General features: G+C 40.8%; 1 protein-coding gene across 1 annotated transcript in view; it reads right to left on the bottom strand.

Annotated features, from left to right (window-relative positions):
• LOC126248737 (protein artemis-like) overlaps positions 1-13,415 on the bottom strand; it is a 92,685-nt gene that overhangs the window by 21,560 nt on the left and 57,710 nt on the right. The gene's annotated exons all lie outside the window — the stretch shown is intronic.

Raw genomic sequence — 13,415 nt, 5'->3', positions numbered from 1 at the left:
AGATTTTTTCTTTTCTTTTCACAATAACAAAGGGAATAAGATTGTGATTTACTAAGTTTTCAGTTTTATTCAATTCTTTCAAATTCCCTGTATTGGCCACATAAAGAACTACTATAATTTACTAGTAATGGCCAATCACACTCATAAACAAAACTCCTCAAATTAAAAAAGCTGTCTCTTGACAATGCAATGATTTCTTTTTTCATTTAAGCCAAATTTTAAAAACACCAAAAAAATTAACAGCAACATGTGAAATATAAGAAGAAACACTGTTGCATGAAGTACAAAACACACTCTCTCTCTCTCTCTCTCTCTCTCTCTCTCTCTCTCTCTCTCTCTGCCATATACGCTGCCTGACAAAAAAAGTGAAGCACCCAGAAGGACAGGTTGTAGCAATACAAGTATCATTACCACCTTGTGTAAACTGTTTCATTTCAATAACAAAGAACTTTTTTTTAACTTTTTATTATGAGTATTAGCCATGCACAGATGGAGATCATCATTTAGAAAGCAGTGAGATATTACAGCGAGCATGGTACACTTTTTCCACCTAGCAGAAACAGTGATATACTGAGCTAACCTAGCCTTGTATGGTGTTGTTGTCAGACAGATAAATGAGCAATCTTATATTGTAGATATATTTTTTAACTTTACTGTGTAAACAGTGACTTGTTTATTGTTATACGCATTTTGTAAAACCGTTTTTGTCATTGTAATTATCATGAACTTATGTAAATACAAATGTACAGGGTCACGACTTTAGTTTTAACACATAATCAGTAGGGACTTCCTCACAGATGGATTTTGACGGCAAAATTACTGCCTTTTTACTCACTAGAAAATTCTCTAAGTAGTGTGGATAGACAGTCTCATGTTACGTGTTAAATGGTAAATACCTATATTACGAGGTGGTGGCAAAATTGAGCATAATTGTTATAAAAGCCTTGTATGGATGAGATAAAGTTGCTACTATTAATTCTGCAGTGGCTTTTAAGCAGCTCTTATCCAAAGAAGAAAAGGTGGCTATATATTTTGTGGTCCAGTTTGAAATAGTTGTATGCTTGCTTACGGCATGCATTACGTTGCAGCAAGATCTATTTTGCTACCCAAGTATGATGATGGAAAGTACTATTATAGCTAAGCCATAATTAAAAGCTACAAATCCATTGTACTGTAGCAGTTCTCATAAGAGGCTGTAAGCAGTGCTTACCATCTGTGTAAAGACTAAAGTATATTTTTTATTGGTGCAGTTCAGTATACAATAGTTTTCATACTAAAACAACATAGTATAAGTCATACCCTTCTTTCCCATTTTGTGAAGATATCTGAAATAGTTAGATTTATAACAGGTTCTAAATTTCTATTACTGGCATAATTGAGTAAAACATCATAGTGTTGTCAAAGAATCTTTACCAGCTATTTTACTATAGATATTACCACAAATGGGAAACAGTGTTGCACAAGATGACACTAAGAGGTACTGTGCAACTGTACTTACCCACAACAGAAAAATACTGTAGTGGCACTTCAGTCTACACAATTTCATAAAATTTATTTGCATGTGACGGAAGTACCTCACAGTTTGATAAAGTGCAGGTACAGTGTTCTTTTGTTAAATGAAAGTGTAATCACATCTTTGCAGGTTTGTTTCAATATAAAGTGTAATGTTTTAATAATAATACAAAGTACATTTCTATACACAGTGATCAGATATTGCAAAGTAATATGAAAGTAATGATTACTATGTACACTAATAAAAGCACCACCACAGTAGCTAAGCATCTTCAATGTTTAGCAGGTTATTTTCAGTGTACATTTCACTGTACATTTATTTATAAGTGTATCATGTTTACAATGGAAATGTTTTGTGCAGATGAAATTATTCATATTCCCGCTAATTAACTCAGTATATGTATGGTGTGCATGTTAGTCATTAGCAGTGTAATATCATCATCTCAAAGTGTTTCCCATTAATATTTGTGCCCTCCTCTTCAGTGTTCTTAATGACATTACTTTTTCGGTTGCTTTAATCAAAATTCTATTTGTGTGGTAAGATACACGCTCTGCTTCCTAGAGAGAGAGATCCGTAAAGTAAATGCTGATTACTTACCACACGTGAGTGTCTGCCCACAAACATTTACGAGTCCAATCACTGCTCGTGGTCAATTATAGATGAATATATATCCATATTCAGATAAACTGGGTGGGACGTAGCACAGTGAAAATGAAATGAAACTTAATGAGTTGAGAGCATATGTATTGCTACTGCAGTAATTACACAATTAAATCAAATTTACAAAAAACGTGGCAGTATGAGCTCATTAATCAATATGATGCGGCAACCACTCTGGCCTGGATGCACACTGATTCAGTTCAGAAGGGTGTCAGAAAACCATTGTGTCCTCTCTTGAGGCAAGCAGACCACAACTGTTGTAACTGGTCTCTGATATCCCAGATACTGGCACTGGGACAGAGTTGACATCTGAGCTGGTCCCACACAGGGGGACAGATTTGGGGTGCTCACTGGTATTATGCAGACAGTTCATAGAGGCATGCACCATGTGTGAACAAGCAATGTCCTTTTGACATGAGAGAGAATGAGAACATTTGTGACACACCACTGATCCATTACAGTTCCCTTAAATACTACCAGCCACATACTGAAGTCATACCCAAAGGCTCACCAAACCATGTCACCAGGAGCAACACCACTGTGATCTCCAAAACATTGGAAGAAGAAAACCTCTCCACAGACTGTCACCATACTCACAGACAATGGTCTTCCATGGCAGTGCAGAACCACCATTTATCAATGTACACAAAAGGAACATTATTAATCAGCATCACTTCTAATAAGGCCATGTGTGTTTTGGTGTTAATGGAAGCCTATGTATTGGACAGTAATTTCCTAGTCCAGTTGCTGTTAGTCTCAGACCAACAGTGCGGTATGACACAGAATGTAGCAAGGTGTCCATTACATGTTCTCAGATGGCAAGTGAATGCGTCAACAGTTTACAGTGTGGTTGGTGCACAATACGGCATTCCTCTCTTATGGTGGTCAGATGTATTTGACCAGAACTTTGATGATGAGTCGCCTGTTCTCACATTTCCATGTAGTCTAACATTACGCCACCATAACATCTGAGTGCCCCATAAATCTCAATACTGCATGATCTAACCAACTGGCTAAATGGAGACCCACAATGAGACCCAGTTCAAACCCTATCAGATGCTGATAATACAGCCTCACACAAGAATGTGGCATCTCTGCATTCTTCATAACAATCACTCAATATCTTATGCTGTTCACATCCCTTATATATGCTACCAGGCCTGGTAACAACACTAAACACAAACCACACCAATGCACTCTAGTGGGCATTCTACCTGTCACAGAGAACTGCAACTCTAACCATTTACATACCCACTGATGATGTGTATGTGTACAAAGCTTCATTAAGACCCAACCATGTCTTCTGTGTGTTTTACTATTTTTGTCAGGTAGTGTATATGGAACAAGAACAATGAAATTCTTACTATGAACACACACACACACACACACACACACACACACACACACACACACAAAAATGGCGAAAAAGTGCCAGACATCAAAAAAGGATTTAAATATACACTGTATCTATTGCATGCCCAACATCTTTAAAACCAACAGCAATCAGTTACTCAAGACCCTTGGTCACAGTGTAAACAAATAAGCTCTTAAAATATGTGAGAGCTATTATTCTTCTTCATACAAAATTTATATTAAAAGTGAAGTGGCTTACAAATTAAACTCTAAAATAATTATTCATGCTGGTGTTGCTGGTTGATCATTGACAAAAAAAGGAAGCTCAACTACTTTGAAATGTATTAAAATGTCTTTCCTAAAATAACTTAAGTGGTACTCTGGAAAAAAAAACACAAAACTTCAACAGGTTTTACAGTTATGTCTCATTGTTACCTAAATCAGGATTCAGGTCATTATACAGGCAAATTGTTTCCCATTTCTCTAAACATAAAACGCAAAAATTCAAAAGACAGTACACAGAAAGTGGTGCACAGCAAGCACCCCAAACCAGAGGCTGCTTTCGTGGGAGGAGATGACCGTGTATCATAGGAAATTTCCCTGATCTTAGTGCGATTAATGCAACTACTTTCCACTGCAATGACTGAAGGATGACCACCATGGTCTGACAGTAGACTTTACTTGCCGTAACTTCTTGTTTCACATTTCCAGCTATTTATTCTTCCTATTACATGTGACCCTGCTCCTCATCTGTGAGGTGACAGTGTCTAGTGGAACAGCACACTGAATCCTCTCTGGCAGTTTTATCAGCTTACTCATTCCCATTAATTCCCACTTTCCTTGGTAACCAGCAGGACAGTACTTCAATTCCTTGTTAGAATGGCATCTGGATGCTTTGGAACATTTTGTTTATTGGATCCATGTATTGCAGGTTTAAATGACACTTAATCTGAACAGATGATGTTATGTGGATCGCGTATTGTCCTCCATGAGAATCATTTAGGGCTCTGCATCAAATACCGTAAATTTCTGTGAAAGACAGATACTGGAGACACTGTTGAGGTAACAGCCAAGCATGTAACAGCATCTGCTTCCTTGGCCTAAGGCAAATGGCATTAAAATTTTGGTATTCATTTAAATTTTTTAAAATATTTGTGTAGATAAATAAACTAGACTGTAAGATTTCTTATGTTTAGTCCAATTTTGAAAACAATAGGCAACGTGCATATTTATGGTGTTAAAACATTAATGTCCAAGATACCTAGCTCTGCTCCTATGCCAGGCAAAAGGTGTGAAACATGAAGCACTCTGTTGAGGGACATCATTTGCTTGGGAGTTCTGGACCAAAACTGCATTAACAATTAAAAACTCCAAATAAAATTTCTCTAGCAAATATTCAATTTAATTGAGTGCTCTGACCATGTGTCGCTGCATAGATTTTACAGCCATAGTGTAGCCAGAATTGAATAAAGGATTGATAAACTTGTGACTGCTCCACAAGTCTTACAGCTGAGGCACCTCATAATTCTTATAACCATTAAAGCACTTAAGATCTCTCTGGTGTGGCAACTTGCTGAGTTTATCATAAAAGTTGAAACTGTTGTGTCTCACTGCTCCTTTAAAATTGTGAATAGCGTCTTTTCTGATCCCAATGAATGTATCTATGAATAACTCGATATAGTTAATGGTACATACAGCACGGTTGGTTGGTTGGTTGGTTGGTTGGGGGGGGGGGGGGGGGGGGAGGGGGAGGGGCATCAAACAGTGAAGTTATTGGTCCCATCAGATTAGGGAAGGAAGTTGGCCGTACCCTTTCAAAGCAACCATCCAGTCATTTGCCTGAAGCAATTTAGGGAAACTACAGAAAACCTAAATCAGGATGGTCGCACGCAGGTTTGAACCATTGTCCTCCAGCGAGGTCACTAGACAGTGTGGAAGGATACATTTGCCAGTGCCAAGCCATGTCAGAAAACACCTGTGATAGATTTAGGTGCTGACGTGGACTGCCACAGTCTCATCTGGCAACTAGCCCATGTTTACAGCAAGCTCTCTGGTGTACTTGTGACGACCCTGTGCTACATGGTTTTCTTCTCCTGGACTGTGATTTGGACTTCATCATTATCCATCAACAATGTTTGGCTAGGGTGTAGGTTTGCCTGTCTGCCTAGTGTGGGACTGTCTTCACTCACCATTCAACTGACAATAATGTTTTCAGTAAGTGAACGAAGGCATAGACATGCACTGAGAACGTGGTTGTATATGTGTATTTCCCAGTCAGACCTACAAACAGTGTTCTGCATCACTGACATGTGAGTCGTTCAACAAACATTCTGAGTACTACACTGATTATGCAGTATCCACTTCTAGAAGTATTTTGTTTTGCACATTTCCAGAAGAGTCAAGAACTATCCCTTTCTGTGATTTAATTGTAAATAAGTTGTGCTTAATAAAATCTGTGTTGTTGAATGAGTAGATTTACATAGTTGCATTGGTGGGGGGAGTCCTCTTTATGTAAAATGAACCCATGGGTAAGTGTGGTGTAACCAATATGTAGTTGGCATAGTACAACTGCATCTTTCTGGGAGGCTCGGAGAGAAGTATGTCACGCCTTGGTGGTTCCTTCGAGGGCCCTCATCTTCTTGAGGTTTGTGGTAGCCTGTCATTCTATATCCTAGGATTTCAAAATTTGATGTCACAACTGCAAACTGAGATCTGTCCCAGGTACTCCGAATTCAAGTTTGTCTCCTGTGATTGCTTCTTTAGCTAATTTGTCAGAGAGTTCAGTTCCCAGAATGCCATGTTTCTCAGTGTCCAGGATGAAAGTTATGGTGATTCCATAGCTATAAAGGTCAACTACGTTGTAAGTTATCAGCCAAAAGGTTTGTGGGGCAGTGCTGAGATATGTCTTGTAAGCAGTTCATAGGATTGTTACAAACCATGAAGTCCTTTGTTGTGAGAGTTTTAATGTATTGCAGAGTCCATTTAATGGTGACAACCTCTGCAGTGTACAAACTGCATGCACTCAGCAGAGAAGACTTCTTGTCCCCCGTTTTTGTGCAAAAGCATAACCAACCCTGTCACTGACTTTCAATCCATCTGATGTAGATGCATGGCAAATTGGGGTAGTCATGAAGAACTGGATGGAATAAATGGCCGGGTCAGTATTTTCCTTAGCACCATGGAAGAGGTCCATCCAAATTATAGGACTGGATATAGGTACACCACAGAGGGTACCAAGAAGGAACTGTATACACAGTCAAGAGGGGCAGCTGAAGTCCTTTCACAGAGCCTCAAATTTTATCCCACTACATTGTCCCATTTTTTGGGTGATTCGTAAATGATCTGAACTGTTGGTTGTCAAACAAGAGTCAAGTAATGTGGATGGGTAGGCATATGACAGATTATGACTGCACAGTTTGACAAGAGTTGCTGGGGTCTGAACTTAAGTGGTATGATACCAGCTTCCATCATACAGAGCCCATACGGAAGGCTCCAGTTGAAAGTTGCGCACCACTGTGTTGGCCAGTGTCTAATAAGTGCAGTATCAATGGTGCTGCCAGCCCATAGGCTACACATCCAAACCCCAGGTAGGATAAAATCAAAACTTTGTAGAATAGAGAAGAGGGGAGGGGAGGGGAGGGGAGGGGAGGGGCAGAGATGGAGGCTAGATTGACTGGAGAAGCAGGATTCGGTTTAACTTTCAGTTTTTTCCCCTCTCGTCCCTGAGAGATTTCTGTTTCTTCCAGGATTTTCCTGTCTTGACTTCTTGGACAAAAAACGCCTTTCTTTTCTATAACCTACAGTCTGTGGCTCTTTCAGCCACTGGTTAATGGTAGGCTGCTGGTCTGTTTCGTCCTGGGAGGGGGCCACCTTGGCAGGTGTCCTCTTCCTCCTCTTCCTGGATGATGTTTGAGAATGAGGCATATCCGGCTGTGCCAATGAAGCAGTTACCACCTTTGCTATGGGTTTGGGGATCGAAGGAGCTGATGTATGGTTCAAATGGCTCTGAGCACTATGGGACTTAACATCTGAGGTCATCAGTCAGCTGATGTATTCTACTCTTTGAAAAACAAGCACAGATGTGGCTAGGGCCAGGAGTTGCTGTTTGAGATCTTGTCATTGCACCAAATACAGATTTTGACACAATGTTTGCAAAGGGTGCTGTTGTACCAATTGGGAGGAGTTGTTCAAACTTTTTCTCAGCACCTTGTTACAACAGGCAGTCAAGTGTTTCATATTCCTGGATTTTGTTCTCCCTCTTGAAAACAGAACATGTCAGTGGACAAGAGGGTTGGTGTTCTGGGCTGTTTACACATGTTGTTTGTAAGGACTGCTCTCATGCGTTGTCCTTTTTGCACATTCCCCAAGTGACCTCATTAGTACAGAGGGAACAGATATGTTCAACCCTCTGGAACCTAATTCATCTCACACGAGGAGGAAAAGAGGGTTTGACAACTCACGTATAAACCACAACCCTAACTTTTGAAGGTAAAACATTTCCATTGAAGGCTATAATGAAAGCTTCAGTGTCCACTCAATTATCCTAATTCCCTCTCTGAATGCGGCGAACAAACTGTATACTACACCACTCTAAGTTAGTTCACAGTTCTTCATCTGTTTGTAGTGTTATGGCCTGAAGAAAGATGACACCTTGAATCCTATCGAGTTTTCATGAGGAGAGATGGTAAATGGTATATCCTCGAGCCAGACATGCCTGTGATTTGCTGATATCCAAATTTTTGATCAACTGAGATCCCTTTCATATTTCTCTATTGCAGTAATTTCTCTGAACTGATCTTCAATATTTTCAATGAAAATCAGTGACTATGTCATTTTAAAAGATTCACTATCAGTCCTGGAGCATACCAAGAAGTGAGTTAGCTGTCCACCTCCATTTCTCCTTGCATATCTCTCACCCAATGGTGCGTCCAAAGACAAAAATGTCATGGAGCTGTAAGCCTCTGCATTAAAATCTTGTTTTCTATCTGCTGAGATGGCCATGGTGGCACAGCCACAGGTATGGGTGAGTTTCATCCATTTCATTACGGATAATCTGCTTTGCTGTCACACACTCTGATTGGAGCCTCTCCCCACGGGTGCCACTCTACCATGGCAAAGACTACCTAGTATAGTATCTGTTGTCCAGGGTAACAGTGCACTGGATTGGATAGGCATGTACTATTAGGCACACATGGTCAGTTTACAGTTCAGGCATCAGCAGTGCAATCCCTGCATTGTCAGGGGGTCACAACCATGATGGTACATGATGACCCCCCCCCCCCCCCCCCCCCCACTTAATACGAACTGGCTATCATTCTGGATTTCAGGTGGATGTGAAAATAAATCCACTGTACTAGCAGACGCAGGAGGTCACAACACATAGTGGATAGATAACGCACCACATAAGGAGTCCTTCCTCAAATGGCCTGCATGTCTGTAAAATTTAGAAATGTGTAGGTCAAGGTTAAGAGGACCTTAACTAACTAAGTCAAAAAGGCTTAGGGAAAGATTGTGAACAGGGCTAAAACTGATAGGTGGCCTAACAATAGCCAAGCTGTCAACATAAAACCTTGACTTTGTATAAGACGCCTTTTAATTGCCTCTCACAACAGGCAAGGAACCACTACAGGTCTATTCTACCCTCTCAGCACTACAACTTTGCTGTGAATGGTGTGCTAATAATTGCTATGCCAAAAAGTGTGAAATATAAAACAGTCTACTGAGGAATGCCAATTGTTAGGGAGCATTGGTCCAAAGTTGTACAACCAATTAAGTAATCAAATAATCAGTTTTCCAGGAAGGATACAATTTAATTGAGTACTGACAATGAAACCTCAGAAATATGTATTTCTGTGAGATGGTACACTGCCAAATAGTTTTAAAGATCTTTTAAATCTTATAAACATTAGTTGCTTCTCGCACACAAATGCCTCCTGCACTGTCATGTCCAGTAGGTTGGTTGGTTTTGGTGAAGGAGACCAGACAGCGTGGTCATCGGTCTCATAGGATTGGGGAAGGATGGGGAAGGAAGTCGGCCGTGCCCTTTCAGAGGAACCATCCCGGCATTTGCCTGGAGTGATTTAGGGAAATCACCATGTCCAGTAGGGTCAGGTATTCAAATGTTCAGTGATGTCTCCTGAACTGACTTGCTCACAGCTTCTGCATTCAAGGAAATATATTAAGTGGTAATTTATCAAACATCCAAATACAATTCCAATGCAGTTGGTAGGGATTACATTCCAAGAACAAATTGTGCAGCTGAGTATTGCCTCCCTTGACAATGAAGGATACTCTACTATGCACCAAATTTTATTGATATGCTCTCAGGGTGAAACATAAGGTTCCCCAACATTTCATACTCTACTTGTCCTGAATACAGTACTGTATTATAAACCACTGAAAAGACATGCTTGTGTTACGATATCCAGAAGGGTTAATTGTAATTTTCCAAACTGGTCAAAGTGGAATTAAGATGGTACTTCCCAGCATATTTAAAAAGTGACTGCATGTAGGATCGAGGCTAATTTATGGAAATGACTGGTCATTACTTGTAGAATTTTTTATCGTGCAATAGGCAGAACATCATTATCAAATATGAGCATGAATGAGAACAAACACACCATAAAAAAAAATTAGTCATCCCTAGGAGATGACATAGTAATGTCATCTAACACCATCTCTAGCACAGACAATGGTGTCAGTTAGGTTAGTAAAATAGCCCACAAGTTTCTTCATACATGACTTATACAACTGAAGCAATTCATTGATAATTAAATCCTGTAGATCTAGCCAACTGCAGGGATCTTGACTGCTTTGTTTCAGCCACCATTTCAAATTGGCCTAGACACTTTCTGTGGGATTAAGATTCAGTGATTTAGCAGACCAATTGAAGTGTGACATGGTGTCTTAGTGTTAGCAAAACCAGGAATGTATATGTGCAACCTTGTGACACTGATGTCAAAATGCTAGCATCCATGGCACACTCATCATCATGAAGATTTAGAAGAAAGAGCAACAGTTGGTCACTGAGAATGTTGAAATAAACATCCTGGTTTATGTTCAATGTAACCTGAAGGAGTAGGCCCAAGTCATGGGACCACCTGTGACCTGAACTACACCCTCCATATACTACCTCATTGTACGTGTGTGGTTTCATCCGATTTAGTCATTTTGGATGCCGTGCTACCGGCCCTGGTTGAACAGCTTACTTTGGCAGTCACTGCTTTGCTGGTTTCCATTAACAGACCGGGTACCGTTCCACCAGTTCATCTGCACACATTTCCTTTGTATTATCTTTCAGACAAGGCTTGGGAAGATAATGAAAAAAGACTCGGGCAGCATTTTTTGGCTTTCGGTGTGACAGACTTGAATTTGTGCAAATCCTTCTTCCTCGTGTGGATTCCACCTAAAATGTATCAATTACTGTGTCAGCTTGCCCCTTTACAAGAACCGATAGCTCTTACTTTTGATCACGTGTGCAGTTTATTGTCCAACTACCATCACAAATAAATGCATGTCATGGCAGTGAGAGCTGAATTCTACCAATGCTGCAAGAAACCAAACCAGTCATACAGAGCCTGGGCAGCCAAACTTCACAGCCTTAACCACAAGTGTCAATTCTTTACAGATGCTCTTAATGACTCTTATGCATCCTTTATGGTACATGACACAATTATCTGTTTAGCTCCACACAAGCAAGTGCACCAGATTACTTTACTCTGTGAAAGACCCCCTGTTGGCATAAGTTCTGCAAATAGCACAATCTTTTGAAGTTTCTCAGGCAGCAGGTGCTCAAATTGAAGCATGGAGCAATGTGGCAGTAGTGTCACAAGATGTGCCAACGAGGATGACAGGTTGCATGAGGAAGTGGTAGTGGTAAACATGCAGGCTCAGCACCGAGCAGACCAAGGCCGGCCCAAGCAGCCACGAACACCACATCACCAGCATCAGCATTCTCTGTTTCTGTCTTGTCCTTTCTGTTCTGTCCTGTGCAAACGTTCAGCATGTGCTAAACGCTGGGCTACTTGTAATGCTTCCCAGAAGAAAGGCCAAATCGCCTGTGTGTGTCATTCGCCAAAGGTTGCTCCAGATATGGACATGGATGTAAACTGTGTGACTACAATGCTTGTGACTTCTCCCATGTTATTTATTGGGTTACGTGTTTTTTGCCAAGGGCTCTGGTTACAGGTCGACAGAGGTGCTGCAGTGACTTTATTGAATTCTCAAACCCATGAGAGTTTAGGCTTGCCACCATTGACGGCGATCACGCCGAAGCTGGCCAGCTATAACAAACAGAACATTGCACTGTTGGGACAATTTATGGCATCTGCCTCTTTCAAGTCAGTGATTTGTTCCATTAAATTTTTGGTGGTTGTTGATGCTGGCATCGAGAACTTGTTCTTGTTTGGGATGGATGCATTTCAGGCATCTGGATTTTCTATCACTGATGCAGCTCATCTTGTCTCCAATCAGGTAACATATTCTCAATTGGAAACACTGTGTGAGGAGTTTTTGGACTTATTTTCGGAAGCTATAGGGTGTGCTACAAATTTTTCTGCTCACATGTCTTTGAAATCCATGTGCTTGGCCTTATTTTTGTTGCACATGTCCTATACCTGTCACCCTGAAAGATCACGTGAAAGCAGAATTGAACAGACTTCAATCTCTACAGATAGCGCAACCTGCTATGACTAGTGAATGGTTGTCTCTACTGGCTGTAGTTCAGAAGTCATTGGGTTCTTCAATACTACCGTCAATGCGCAGTTGATCATGGATACGTATACCCTCCTACACAAGGAAGAACTGTTAGTGAAAATATCGGGTGGCCAATACTTTTCTAAAATTGATATATCTGAACTGTACCCGCAGGTTCCTGTAGCTGAACAGTCATGGCGAGGTCTGGTTTTGAATACTCCTTTTGGAATCTATCAACATTTTTGCCTCCCTTTTGGTGTGATTGACACCCCTCTTATTTTCCAACAATTTTTAGAGCAAATAGCTATGCCTGACCTGACTTGCATTAATTATCTGGATGATGTTGTTGTCACAGGCTCCACAACGACCAATCACTTGAAAAATTTGTGCATTTTGTTTTATATCCAACAGTCTGCAGGCTTATAGTGTAACATCACAAACTCTCAATTTTTTGAACCTCCTTTTGTTTATTTGTGGTTTGAGGTCTCATGAAATGGGGTTCAATCCTCTGCCAGACCACATCTCCACTGTTACACCTATGCCTCACCCTTCACCCATTAAGGATATGCAGGCCTTCCTAACTATGTTCTCTCTTGACCAGAACATAGCTTTGGCGACTGACGCCTCACAGTACAGCCTCAGCGGAGTCCTAGTACAGCAATATGCCAACAGCTCTGAGCAACCTGTTGCTTTCACCCCTAAATCTCTCACTCTAGTCCAGTAGTGTTATTCTCAGATGGAAAAAGAGGCTCTTGCCACAATCCATGCCTCTGGAAATTTGATGTTTTTTTGTGTGGCTCCATGTTTCACTTTATTACATCTACATCTACAGCTACATTTATACTCCGCAAGCCACCCAACGGTGTGTGGCGGATGGCACTTTACTTGCCACTGTCATTACCTCCCTTTCCTGTTCCAGTAGCGTATGGTTCGCGGGAAGAACGACTGTCTGAAAGCCTCCATGCTCGCTCGAATCTCTCTAATTTTACATTCGTGATCTCCTCGGGAGGTATAAGTAGGGGGAAGCAATATATTCGATACCTCATCCAGAAACGCACCCTCTCGAAACCTGGCTGGCGAGCAAGCTACACTGCGATGCAGAGCGCCTCTCTTGCAGAGTCCGCCACTCGAGTTTGCTAAACATCTCCATAACACTATCACGGTTACCAAATAACCCTGTGACGAAACGCGCCAT

Source organism: Schistocerca nitens, chromosome 3 (assembly GCF_023898315.1).
Source record: "Schistocerca nitens isolate TAMUIC-IGC-003100 chromosome 3, iqSchNite1.1, whole genome shotgun sequence".
Classification (NCBI taxonomy): domain Eukaryota; kingdom Metazoa; phylum Arthropoda; class Insecta; order Orthoptera; family Acrididae; genus Schistocerca; species Schistocerca nitens.
This window is presented reverse-complemented; position numbering and strand designations above follow the sequence as displayed.